Here is a 14,469-nt window from a genome sequence, read left to right as displayed (position 1 = left end):
CATACATTTGGCTCTTTATAGATCAGGTCATGAGTATTAAAATTCCGTTACTGATTTTGGTTCATCATCATATCACATTAGTCCCACCAGTTTCAACTCAAAGTTTATTCTCAAGTCTCCATTAAGGTTGCACCAAATATCAGTTTGTATATTTCTTTATCCAAAAGGATCCCAAAATCTGCTTCAAATATTTGTTTTGTAGACAAGTTCATATAATTCCAAATGTATATACTTGTATAAAATACCTATGTAATTTGAATATGAACTGTATGCTATACGACTAATTGCATCGAAAAGCCAATCAAAGGATTTAGAAGAAATAACCAGATTCAAAATTAAATGCCAGCTAAAAAACAGGAGGAAAAAAAAAGAGAGTAAATCTTACTGCTTGTTAGATTTCTCCTCTCTTTCCTTTTGAAATTGAAATCAGAGCGATGGTCAATTGATTCTGATGATATTGATTGAATGCACACAACTCCCAAGGTTCACCCTAATTTATGGAAACCAAGGAGTGGCTTTGAGCTGATGAACAATGACCTTCCCAGCACCAACCCTGAAGAAGAGGTTATGTAGTCCTGCTTCTCTTTAATTTGTCCAACCCTGGAAACCAAGGTTAACCCCTCCCTCCTTTCCTCACTGTTTACAATGGCATCCACACGATAATAACGTCCGCATAGGAGAAGAACTGATATATATAAGTAGAGAATCTGTGGTGTTCCTGATTCTTCCATGGTGCTATAGTTGCACAAACTCAAATTGACCCTGTTTGATTTTGCCTTATCCATAATCAAATAATCAGAAGGTTTGAGAAATGGTGCAAAACAATTGTTGATTTATCAAATGCCCATGATCCAACTCAGGTGGCATTGGGGTTGGATGGGGAAGGGGTAGAGCCCAGGTTCAAGTCTTGTTGTAAGCCAAGTAATTGATTTACTGATTGGGTTTAGGTACTTCTTATCTGATAATTGTAACAGAACTCGTTTTAGATTGATGCTATTTTGAGATGGTCTGAAACTTTTACTTTGGAATTCAACAAATTAGTGACTTCAATTCATTCAAACAACTAGATAATCCTAAGTTATCCAAATTTCAATATTAATGAGAAAAGGAATGATGTGAATGATTTTCTTTCGTTTTTTCATGTCAGTAGGTTGTTGTCTGGAATATGGAAACACTGCAAACTGCAAGCACACCAGAGGGGCACTCCTTGATAATTACTGATGTTCGATTTAGACAAAATTCAACTCAGTTGGCAACTTCTTCATTTGACACAAGGACCTGTCTCTTTTGACTTCTGCTTTCATCATTTAATAGCTTCTACTTCTGTAAAAATGCTCCCTGATTTGCTTCAATTATATTTAATATTTCTTAGGATGTCTAGAAATAGAAACATATCCCTGGCATGAGACTAGCTTTCTTTCTTTACTGATAGGACCCATAAATTGCCTTCAGCAGGAAAGCTGAAAGGTGATCAACTTCAAAACAGCTGCAAACATGCTACAAGCTAGGCAGTATACACTTTCAGTAAGCATAAGCAAACATTCTGCACGCATATCTCATGTTAATTACTTTAAAAACTAGACAAAACAACAACTATATAACAAAAGCTCATCCAAAGAACAACAAACACCGCACACACACACACAGCAAATATCAAATTCCAAAACACTGAATAAGCAAACATACATGGCAAACAATGACCCAAAAAGCTGTCCAAGTGTGGCACCCCAGCACCAATAAAACCAAATAATCTTGAACCTGACTGAATACAAAACAAGTTAAATGAAAAAAATTTAAATTCGTGTGACAGGATACATACCTCATTGTCCATAACATCGATTACTCGAGCCCAAGTTGAAGAAATTGTTATTAGATTATACAAATTTTGATAAATACATTTTCATTTTCAATCATCAGAAAAAGTTTCTAATACTTAAAAAAAAGAAAGTGATTTCGATATATTCATACCCAGAGGAGCAATCCAATCCTAACATAGAAACCAACCAAGGTTCTCCCACCCTAAGGAATATGCACTACTGTCTTGAATCTTGATTAACATCGACACTTTGGCCATCTACTCAAGTGGAGGACATATTGACAAAAACCCTATTTTATCAGGAACTTAAGAACAGAGATATACAGAGGACAATTAGATTGGAGAAATTACAACGCATGCACAGGTAAACAATATAGATGAACCTCTATTTTCCCAGCCAAGCATGTTTTGTGTTGGAAGTGCGAAACATGTCTTATGAGCTATTTTTTTCACGTCTTGAATTAAACAACCACTATCAGGCAAAAACAACATTGCTTATTTTTGGATAGCGAAAACAACATAAAAGGCAAAGGAAAAGCACAAAACAAGCCCAAAAAGTACTAATCAGATGTGTTAACCCTCCAATCAACAGGCCGCCGTGCCTTTTCTTTTCTTGTCATTTAAAAACATAGGAAATTTGGGTAGTTGAGATTGCCTTGAAAAAATTAATCTGAAAAGAAAAATAATCTAGACCTCATGTTGAAGAAAAAAACTGAAACTAGCTAGTATTAACTTAGCATAACATAATACACACACTCATTATCATCACCTTCTTCAATCCTTACCTGTACTGTACTAGTGCCAGTAAAGAGTAAAGGCATTCTCTAACTTATCAACATCCACCTCAATACCACAATACTCACGTACCAAGCGGCGGTATGTTACACTGGTGTCAGAATCTCTCCCCCTGACGCGTTCCCTGCCAAGAAAGAAATAAAGAACAAATTTCATTCAAAATATTAGGTGGCTTGATTGATTTATTTACTTATGAACAATTTAGCCAATCACGTTCTGCAGTTATGGAGCAGTTGATGCAAATGAGATAATGGTTGATGCAAAAAAGAGATGATTCCTCTTGCCCAGATTACTCTTATTAACTCATTGCTATTCCGAGTGAGGTGCATGATCCCAAGCAAGCTTACTCACTTCCGGAACGGAACGGGAACAGGAAAGTCCACGAGCCATGCATACGGGAGGAGGGCTCTTTTGTCTGTCTTTCGTTTTGGCTGCAACTGGAAGGTGTTCCTTCTTCGAGGTATAGGCTGGCCGCAAGATGTCCAAAGGAAGCCCATTTCTCCTTTTACATAAAAATGCAATTTTCCTTGTCAAACCCTAAGTCTAACCCGAGCTGTCTCCTCATTCACTCAGACATAACCCGCGACCTATCTTCTTCTTCAATCCTCATCTATCTCTCTCTCGCTCATAGCATCATCATCATCTCATTTTTCCGAGTCAGACCCGCCCAGACACGCCCAGGCCGCCTAGGCGGGCGCCCAACGCCTAGGTGCCGTCTAGGGCGCCCAACGCCTTGGTGCCGTCTAGGCCGATTTTTGGAACACTGACTGGTTAAATGAGCAGGCAGTCTAAAACAAAATTCCTTGATAACAATGTTGAAGCAATAGCTTAACATGTGAATCTAAAATCGTCAAAACAGGAGAAATACAAGAGCCACCATAGAAACTCTCTGGGCGGCCGCCTAGGCCAATTTTTCAAACATGGTTGGTTAAATGAGCAGGCACTCTGAAACAAAATGTCTTGATAACAATGTTGAAGCCATAGCTTAACATTTGAATCTAAAATCATCAAAACAAGAGAAATAAAAGAGCCACCATAAAAACCCTATGGGCAGCCGCCTAGGCCGATTTTTCAAACACTGCCTAGTTAAATGAGCAGGCACTCTGAAACAAAATGGCTTGGTAACAATTTTGGAGCCGTAGCTTAACATGTTTGGTCAGCAGTGTCCTTCCCCCTAGGCTGATTTTTTGAACACTGCCTGAATTACATCAATGCTTTAACAGTTTATTAGCCATACCTACTTATGTTGTGTTTCTGAGACAGCATGGTGATCAATGGCAAAAAGACTACCCTCTTTAGCCAACCTGGGAGACTTTTGAAGCTTCTCTCTTTTATAGCGGCGCCATGCTGTTTGCAAAATACAAGCTGCCCTTGGTTCCCATTGCTGCAAACCAAAGTTGTTACTGGCGGAACTATTAAGGCACAAGGAGGTGCAGCCCTCGCCGGAAAATCTCTTGCAGCTGCAACTAAGGCGCAGTTCTTGTGAAGACGATGACCACTGTGCCCTGGTTTTTTTTTTTTTTTTTTCCCGATAATTCCAAATGAAACGACGCCCGTTTTAAATTTGGGGAATGAAATCCTTTTAATGAAACGGTGTGTTTTGTGAGTTGAAAACATTTTATTTTAATCTTATTAATGAAATCGTTTTATTGAATTCCTATTATATGCCCATGAATTCAAGCCCAAATTGGACTTGCTGAGTTGATATCCCCGTGACATTTGATTCAAAGCATGGTTAGTTTTGTGATTGTATCAAAATTTATATATGGCATTACTTTCTTTAGTTGATATTGCCGGATTAGTTTTTTCACTTTTTTTTTTGGTTGCCAACTTCTTTAGTTTAATAATATGTTATTAAGTAATATCTTAATTTTTTTTAAATTACTTTGATTAGTAATATCATAGACCTATGCCGGCCAACATTCATCAGGAGAAGTCTCATCCGACAAATGTTTGCCAGCTTAGGTCTCTGCTCGGGAAAGGTTTTTTTATTTTATTTGAAATTAGTTTCTTTACTTTTGTTTTTTGCCAACTATTTTTGTTTAATATATGTAATTAAGTAAGATCTTAGCCTTTTTTAATTACTTTAATTAATAATTATATTTTAATAATTATTATTTAGTTAATATTTAAATATTTTAATGATTTCATAAATTACTCAAATATTCGAATATATTTAAGGAAATATGACACTATAAATCCGTATTTTTGCTACACATAAATTCATATTTTTATTGTTGGTGATATATTAAAAGAGTATAGCCCCACGGCTATACACTACAAATATTCTATTTTAAAGGTCTAGCCGCGTGGCTATACTATTTAAAAAGAATATTCTAAACTTATAGCAACGCGGCTATACGCTTCAAAAGTATAAAATTAGCTTCTTTACTTTTGTTTTATGGCAACCTTCTTTAATTTAACTTATGTAATTAAATAAAATGTTAGTCTTTTTTAATTACTTTAATTAGTTATTACATTTTAATTATTGTTTCTTTAGTGAATATTTAAATATTTTACTGATTTAATAAATAGTAATTAATTATTTAAAAGTATAAAATTAATTTCTTTACTTTTGTTTTATGGCGACCTTCTTTAATTTAATTTATGTTATTAAGTAAAATCTTAGTCTTTTTAAATTATTTTAATTAGTGGTAGTCTATTTTCCAGTGATTTCAATGGGAGAGGAATTAAGGGGAGCTGACTTGGGCTTTCCATTCCCTTCAGTGGTCTCAAGCTAGCAAGGTAGCCATTTGATTTATTGTTGCATAGAGGAAGCTTAGTGGCCTGAATTGTTGCTTCCTTCTCCTTTGGTACTGAATCTCCAGTGGGGTCCTGCATATGTGCAGAATAGAAGTTTGAATCAAGGTTTCTTAATCACAGAGATGCACTATATTTCTTGATTTATAACAACTTTTTTGTCAGTAAAAACAACCATGTTAGCATGATTGTCTTAATAAAGTTTTCCATTTTTTAAGAAGAGATCAACAAGCTAGAGAATTTAGAAATGACATACCCCAAGCATGAGAAAAGTGAATGCTTGATTGTCTGCACCAAGATAAATTGCAATCAACTTTCGCAGGTCAGCAAGGCTTGCATCTTTTACAACCTTAAGTGTTGTAATGAACTTGCCTGGATTCTCTTTTGAAGCCTCCCATTTCACATACACTTCAGTATCCGCATCAGTGAAGGGTTGTAGTTCTCCTTGGAAGCCAATGCCATCTCATCACATACTCGACTTTTGTTTATCTCTTCTGTCAGTTTCTGCTCATTTTCTGATTTAACTGATGCAACAGTAGGTGCTGGAGTTGTCACATGTTGAGAGAGCTCTCTGTAGTTTCCACAGAGTGTAAATATGTGCGGATCCTGACAAGCCTATCATTTGGTCCCCCCCGCCATCTCCTTCCCCTGGATTTCTGCTTGGCCGATTCACAGTTGGTGTATGTTGATAATCCTTAGGTAAAGATGTCAGGGATCCCATATTATAATTACTCTGGAGGCTAGACCCATCAACCATGCACACTCTCTTTTCCTCTATAACTTCTTTCTCCACTTCTTCAGCTTCCACATTTTCCTTAAGTCCTTCCTCTTCTTCCATTTCTTCTTCCTAAAAAACAGTGCTTAGGCATACCCTATCAGCATATTTTGGTTCAAAAGAATCAATGTTTACAGCATTTACAATACTGCTGTCAGATTGATAAGCAACCCCACCTACATATTTCACCTCACGAGCAAAAGGTTCTCGATCACCCATGTCCAATCCATTGACTTTACCATTCCTCCTGCATCATCACTGGCATAGATCCCTAACAACCTTTTGGCAAACTGGGTTCCATCATGGTCCTTTGTCCCACTCTCCTTACCATATCCATCACCTGAGCGGCATAGCTCAAGCTCAATTTCCTCCAACCGCCGCCTCAGCATTTCAGCTTCCTGCTGCTGCTGCAATATCCTTTCTTCCATTCTCCTCCTCTCCAATTCAACAAACTCATTTTCCATACGCTGGCATTCCTCCAACTTCTTTTCCAACTCACGGTCAGTCACCTTCAAGTTGATTTCTTCCTCCTTTTTCCCAGATCCCGTCCCTTCCATAACCTCAAGTTTAGCTCTCAGTGCAGCAACCTCTTCTTTCTTCTCTCCCTGTGTGCTTCCTTTCGCTCTTTCTCTTGGGGCTTATTTTCCCTTTGCAGTTTAAGGATGAATTCATCCATGGCAGCAATCCTTGATCCTAAAATAACAGCAGATGAATCTTCAGTCCCAATTTTATCCTTGATTAGCGTATGAGGACCACGGACAATACATTTTGCTTTTGCACCATATTCAAGGGTGGAGATTGTCTTGTGTATTTCCTCTGGGTCTGGGCTTGCACACAGTACCATTAAATTTTTTGCTTTATCATCTTCGAAAGAATCCTGCACAAAAAGAACATGAGAACTGTCATTCACATACAAGGTTAGAGGGCAGGGCACCATATAATCCCTAGTAACTGACATTAGTGTGAATAAAAGTTACCTGTAGAAGCATGGTCAATTTGCTGTCTCTGAAAGGCACATGAGAATCACCATTGGCAATGGATTCAACCACTCTTTTGAGAGCTATGTTTCCTTGGTTGATCTTTGCAGTCTGTGAATTCAATATAACCATAATTTAACATTTGTACGTTACAATGACAATGAAAGTGCTGCATACAGTATCAGCATAAATTAAGCATTACCAAGACATTACCTGCATTTTTGCCTCAAATCCAATTTGGTCAGCTTGCTCAATATTTTCAGAGCCAGCCATGTCCACAAGCATCAAGCGTCCTCCTACTGTTGGGACATCAAGGATTATCTGTGCAGAAATAGAAAGCAAGTTATATCCCAACTAGTGACAAGACCTGGGGAAGAATTATCATATATTTGAAAGTCCAAGGGAATCCTACCATGAAATGGCTCCGAGAACTTCTTTCATTGCAAAGATTACTCTTAACATTCCTTCTCTTCTCCACTTTCTAAATCTCTTTGGAAATTTTCCCAGCCTCATTTCCAGAAATGTTGGTTGCATTCTTTGCCTTCTTTCCCATCACTTCAAGCCTAACCTGCAGTTACAAGTATTAGTGCAGAAAAGAGCAGCAAAAAGAATATTCCCCTTTATGATTTATGAGACTAACCACATCCCTCATACAATATAACCTTTATCATCATCATCACAAGAGATGCTCCCTCAAAAATTGAGAGTCTTGAGATCTTTATAACGAGTTCTCTCTAATTTAAACCAACACAACCAACTCAACCAAATTTACAGAGAGCCAACACAACCAACTCAACCAAATTTACAGGGGCCAACACAACCAAATCTACAAATTCAAGCTTGCACAGAAAACCCATTTCCATATCAAAACTTACAGTTCTAAACACAAAAAACATTTGACAGAAAACTCATAAATAATTAAGAATTCAGTCAAAGAAAAGAGACCCAGTGGATGTAATCATCTTAGAATTGGAGCCATTCCCTCTACTTTTAACCTACACAACCATATCCAAATATCCAGACTTGAACAGAAAATCGGCGGCCTAGGCGGCCTAGGCGGTCTAGGCGGCTCCTATATTTTTTTTTCAAAAAAAATCAAACTTATAGCCGCGCGGCTGTACTTTTTTTTAAAAAATTTTCATTTTAAAACTCCTATTTTCCTTGATTGTAAGAGTAATTTAGAGCAATATCCATTACTATTAGGCCATTACCAGAGTTTCTATTGTAGGAAATAATCATAATTTCTTATAAACTCTAACTCTGAGCCTGCATTCTATATGAATAACTAACACTGCCAAAACCATATAAAACAAACAACATAATGCATTAAGTCACCAAACATACATGCCAACTAAAAAACAGGAGAAAAAAAAGGGGTAAATCTTACTGCTTGTAACTTACATGACAAGGATGGGGAAGGTGATGGAGAAATCAAGTCTTGTGCACTTCCCTTGTTTCCTGGACTGGGAGCATTGGACACTACAGGTGCAAGTAACACATGGGGGGACAATTGAGATGAGGGACTCGTAGAAGGCGAGTAAGGGGAACCATTAGGTGCATAAGTAGGAGGAACAGTAGGGTTAGGATGAGAAGTTGGTGAGGAGCTTGGAGGAATTCCAGAACCGCGGTATGGACATGGACGAGGATGTGGAGGTACCTTGGATGGTGCTGGTGGGAGATGATTACTGTGTCAGGTGAGGGTGCTGGAGAGTGAACTGGAGAAGCAGGATATGGAGAAATTGTTGGCTCTGGAGATGGAGCGGGAGAAGGAGTAGGAGGGGTTGCATTTAGTGTACCCTTAAGAAGATAAACTGGTACTTTTAAATTTACCAAAGACTGAGTTATCAAGCTGGAAAAAAAGAAATTATAAAAAAAACACGCCATTCAAGTTTTCGAAAAATGGGCCGCCTAGGCAGGTTCTTTTTTAATTTTATTTTAATAAATAGTATAGCCACGCGGCTATATCTTTAAAATATAAAGAACATTGTATAGCCACTCGGCTATACTATTGTTTATAATTAAAAGAATTAGACAACCCGTGTATAGCCGCGCGACTATACTATTTTTAAAAATAAAAATAAAAAACCAATTATAGCCTCTCGGCTGTACTATTTCTTTTTTTTTTTTAAAAAAAAAAAAACCCCAAGTATAGCCAAGCAGCAATACTATTTTTTTTTAAAAAAAAAAAATTAAAAACCGAGTATAGCACGACCATACTATTTCCCATTAGAAAATTAGCAAAACCAAGTAGAGGCAATCAGTCCATGAAGTCCAGGTTTTGATATATCCCCCGCACATGCAAAGCTTCCTTGCACTAGGGCTCTGATTTGTTGATGAAGAAGAAATCTGCGATATTTTTGCTCATGCACTGTGTGGCCTTCCCAGATTTCCTTTGAATTTTCAAAAATTTCAACACATCTACTGTTTTTATGTGGACTTCTTCGAATATAAATGGGAATTGGGGATTTATTTGGTGCCATATTTGACATTTTTCGGAGGGAAGTTACTTTAGATGGGAGGTTGGACATTGTAGACTTGAAAAGACAAATTTGCCCATGAAATTGACACCATGTTAGACAATCTTGACGGAATGACTACTGGTGCAACAAAACACCTACTTGAGGGACCTCTGCAATTAATAATTGAATTCAGTGACCGAAATGTAACTTCGGATATAGTTGAGAAACTATTGTTGCGAATAACTTTTTATTTTAAATAAGCAAGCGACAAGAAGGGCTTTGACAACAACCTAAATTGGAGTTATTTTCTACAGCAAGCCCATCTCAAGGCTACAGCCTAGGAATCTCCAAGAAAACACACACACACACACACAAGTGGGACTCACATAAAATCAGTAATCCCGTTGCTGATTTGGAAGGGATTTGATTACTGAAAGGAAAGGTAGGATCGGAGAATAGATCTTGCTTTTCTTAGAGGTGGTGGTGTAAAAAAAAAGGGAACTATATTGAATGACCATTTTATTGAGTGATGAATATTTTTGCTGTCGAAATCTAAAGTTAATCAATGTTAACTATTTGACCATTTGGAAACCAAAATGTCCTTTTGGTCGATTCTATAAATATATACTATTGATCATTCACGACTATTTCTCTCTTTCTTTTTGCATACAATTTACTTGATTGTTTCTATATAAATATATGGATCCGAGCTTCTGCATTTAGTATTGATGCATTTATACACATTTAAAGAAATCTTACTCATTTGATTAACTTCGACCAAAAAAAAGAAAAAATTGATTAATCTTATGACTAATATTCTACCACATCAACATAATTATATAAAACCTTATGTATTGTATTAATTATTCGCATTTGTATCCTTCATTGTCTTCATTACCTCAGCGGTTACTTGTTTTTCCCCAAAAGATTTGAATAAACCCATTGCACTACAAGAAATATTATCTTTGCCAACTGAAATTATGTTTTAATCATGAATTGATACTTGAGATAAATTCTTTCCAGTATCCAATTGAATATTGTAGCTTTCTTTTAACTTTCTTCAATAAATTCTTCATTATTGGGTTAAATAATAGTTAATTCAGATTCGCATGCATATGAGAATTATATAGAAAATATGAAAATTTCAAACCTAGCTTTCTCAGCGCAATAGAGACCCACAAACGTCATTTAATCCACTCAAGAATTTAGTTGTTCATATCCAGTTGTCAAGTTTGGTGGTATCCAGTTGTGATTTTTAAAAAATCTTTAAAAATTAAGTGGTATCCATGCCTCTCTTTTTTTTCCTTCAAGAAAGAGGTGTATTTGACTTTGATTTGGCTCAACCAACATCACAATCTCCACCTAAGATTGTTTTTTCGATTTTATCGTTGAATATTGAGATATTTCGATAATTGGTATCTTGATTTTCTGGGTTAGATGTTGAAAGCTATGGTTTTTTAGGCTTGATTTTCTGGTTTGATAAGTCTCAGATTTCTCATATACAATCGATTGTGTCTTTTTGTTTCAATTTAACTTATCTTTTTCCTTATGTTTTGCTAAATTATGTTTACCTCTCATAAAGAAAAGATGCTGAAAAAAAAATGGTACAAAATTATTATGTTTTTCAGTCCAGTCCAAAGTCAGTTATAGCATCAAACAACATACTTAAAGTCTGGTCCAATTTTAGCAGTCCAATGACTCCAATCCAGTCTTGTCTTAGTCGGCATACCAAACGAGGCCTTAATGAGTTTATAAAAGTCCAAATCCAATGGTATTCAATTGTGACTTTTAAAAGATATTTAAAAATTTAGTAGTATCCAATTATGATTTTTAAAAAGTTTTAAATTTTTTGATAACTTTTAAAGAAAAATTAATAATATAATTTGAATCACATTTACTCACAACTTACTAACCACATTTTATAATAGAAGTGAAAATTCAATGTGTACACACCACCACATCACCACGGCCCAACACCCAAACGCCCAATGAATTCCCATTCCATTGCCCATCCCTATAAGAAATCAAGAAGAAAGAAAGAAGACCGAAAGGCAAAGAAAGAAGACCGCGAAAGGAGCGCGTACGACGCAGCCTTACGACATCGCGTCGAACTCTCATGTTACTATTTTCTCACTCACACAGTCACGGCCACTCCCTCTCACTGTTGCTCTGCCATTTCCTTTTCTTCCATGAGAAGCAAGACGCCTTACACACTGATCGTCGCGCGCATCAAAATCGCTGTTGCTGCGTCAGTTTTTCAGTGGTCGTGGAATCCACCGTCATCTTTTCTCATAAACCACGACGCTAAATCACCGTCGTTGTTAAAATATAAAACGCCATCAACAAATAAAAAACGACGTCTTTATTCTACAAAAAGAACGAAAAAAGCAGTCGGGGATGAGAATAGACGACAAACTCTCTAAAAAAACCGTCGTTAGAAAGGAAAAATATGACACATATTAACAGAACAAGGCCGCAAAATAGACATACAACGACGCAAATTAAAATAATACGCCGTTAAATATAATTTTCACGACAACAAAAAATATGACGCCTTTAAGAAAATTAGAAGACGACGTTATTGATTCCTACTACGTCGAATATATAAAAACAGCCGTCGTATAATACATTTTCCACTTCGATTTTTCTATAAAACATGACGGGGAAATAGTTGTCAGTGTCATTGTTTACGACGTATGTATTTATATATTAGACGTTGAAAAAAACAAACAACGCCGGTTACGAATATATGAGAGTCGTATTACAAAATTTATACGTCCTATTTTCAGAAACAACAACGACGATAAATTAGACGTTGTTAAATAAAACAACGTCGAAAAAAAATAAAAACAGACGTGTTTAGTCTGCATAAGTTTTAAAAAATAGTCGAGGATGAGAATAGACGACCAACACAAACAAATCACCGTCGTTAAAAAGGAAAATATGACATATTAGAAGAAAAAGGCCGCAAGATAGGCATACAACGACGATATTTAAAACATTACGCCGTTAAATATAATTTTCACGACGTTATTGAAAACTACTCTGTCTCTTATTGAAAACTACTACGCCTTTAAATACATGAGAAGACGACGTTATTGAAAACTACTACGTCTCTTATTTACAAACGACCGTCGTGAAATAAGTTTTCCACTTCGATTTGTCTAAAAAAGATGACGTAGATATAGCTGTCTGTGTCATTATTTACGACGTATGTATTTATGTTGTTGACGTTGAAATGCTAAACAACGTCGGTGGCATTTATATAGTCGACGTTGTATTTATATGTATTCAGTACTCACGACGTACTTATTAATGTAGACGACGTTGAACTTCTAAACAACGCCAATATTTACGACGCATTTAATAAACCACGTCGGTTCTAAATTAATGTTCAGATATTTAATCTCATTTTTAGACGTCGGTATTATGGGATTGGAGTCGTGTTATTTTGGATTACATGGCTGTTTTTAATCCTTCCCCGACGTGATATCCTGGATAATTGCTTCACAATAGCGTCGTGGTTCTTCATTGTTACGCTGCTTTAAGACGTCGGTAAATATGCTGAATAAATGGTTAACCATAACGTCGTGTTTTATTTGAACAGACGTTGTTTTTTATGCAGAATATAATGATTTAATCTGGATCCAGTATTTTTTTGCACTGATTGTTTTGTGGCCAAAACCTGTATAATGAAAGTGAAGAAATCACATTACAATATATTATAAAATGAATGTCATACACTGCCAATTACATAAGCATCATTCAATCCATATATCTTCACACCCATCTCGAATATTTTGACCACCTAACTCACCCACCAGTGCATCAAATGTGTCAACATTTGGCATCCCTCTAGTAAATGGCTCACACTCAATTATCACATCACCTAAGACTTCATCACCAATAACATCATTATATTCTCTATTAGGCATTGATAAAACTACCGACCAACCACGATGCATCGGGTCGTCAACAAAAAAATATTTGTTTGACTTGAGAAGCCAAAACAAATTGGTCATTCCTATGTCCAATTTTACTCAAATCTACAAGGGTAAATCCAAGTTCGTCGACTACAAGACCAGAACTATCTATCCAATCACACCTAAAGACTGGGATTGTAAACTTTTGGTAGTCAAGGTCCCAAATTTCTTGAATGACACCATAGAAACCCATATTTGAGAGAATTGGGTTTTTATCCTTGGCACTAGCAACTTGCATGGTTTGTGCAAGTAAATAAACTCCACTATTTTGAGTTGTCCGCACATCATCTTGTGCCTTGATATTGAATTTAATACCTTTAATAAGATAGTTCCTATATAATGGCACTGCCATGTTTGGACCAGCTGCTAGCCACCTTAAATTTTCTGATACGCCATTATTGTCTTCCTCAAGTTCACTTTGAACCTGCAAATTAATCAAATCTTAATTCAATCTAACATAGAAATAAGAAGAAAATTAAAAGAGAAATATGTTATTCAACAACATATACCTTGAAGCGTAGCCATTGAATGAAAGTGCTATTGTGCTTATCCAGCAGCCACTTTGTTCTCTTTCTAAATTTTGGATAAGCAGTCTTGATGTGGATCATATGTTGCCTACATGACACCAAAAATTCAAGCATTACGGTCCCAAATATATAAGATAAACATAAGAAATAATTTAAAATGGAAACTTGAAGAATAAAACTCATACGTACTCGATATAAGGTAGGACTTCCTCCGTATTCTCCAAGACATATAGATGTGCTTGATTCAACAGGTCCTGATCAACTACGCTCACGGTGCAACCTGATAATGGCTTTGAAACTCCCATCTTTTGGCTTGAAGGCACTCCAACTGTACTAACATCAGATAAATGCTGAGTACAAAACTCTACCGCTTCTTC

At 36.3% G+C, this 14,469-nt stretch overlaps 1 pseudogene; it reads right to left on the bottom strand.

Annotated features, from left to right (window-relative positions):
• Positions 1-5,245: 5,245 nt before the first annotated feature.
• The window catches only part of LOC117625362, a 9,720-nt pseudogene continuing 496 nt past the window's right edge, over positions 5,246-14,469 (bottom strand).

The sequence above is a fragment of the Prunus dulcis genome, chromosome 4 (assembly GCF_902201215.1).
Source record: "Prunus dulcis chromosome 4, ALMONDv2, whole genome shotgun sequence".
Classification (NCBI taxonomy): Eukaryota; Viridiplantae; Streptophyta; class Magnoliopsida; order Rosales; family Rosaceae; genus Prunus; species Prunus dulcis.
The sequence above is the reverse complement of the archived record's forward strand: the minus strand, read 5'-3'. Positions and strand labels throughout refer to the sequence as shown.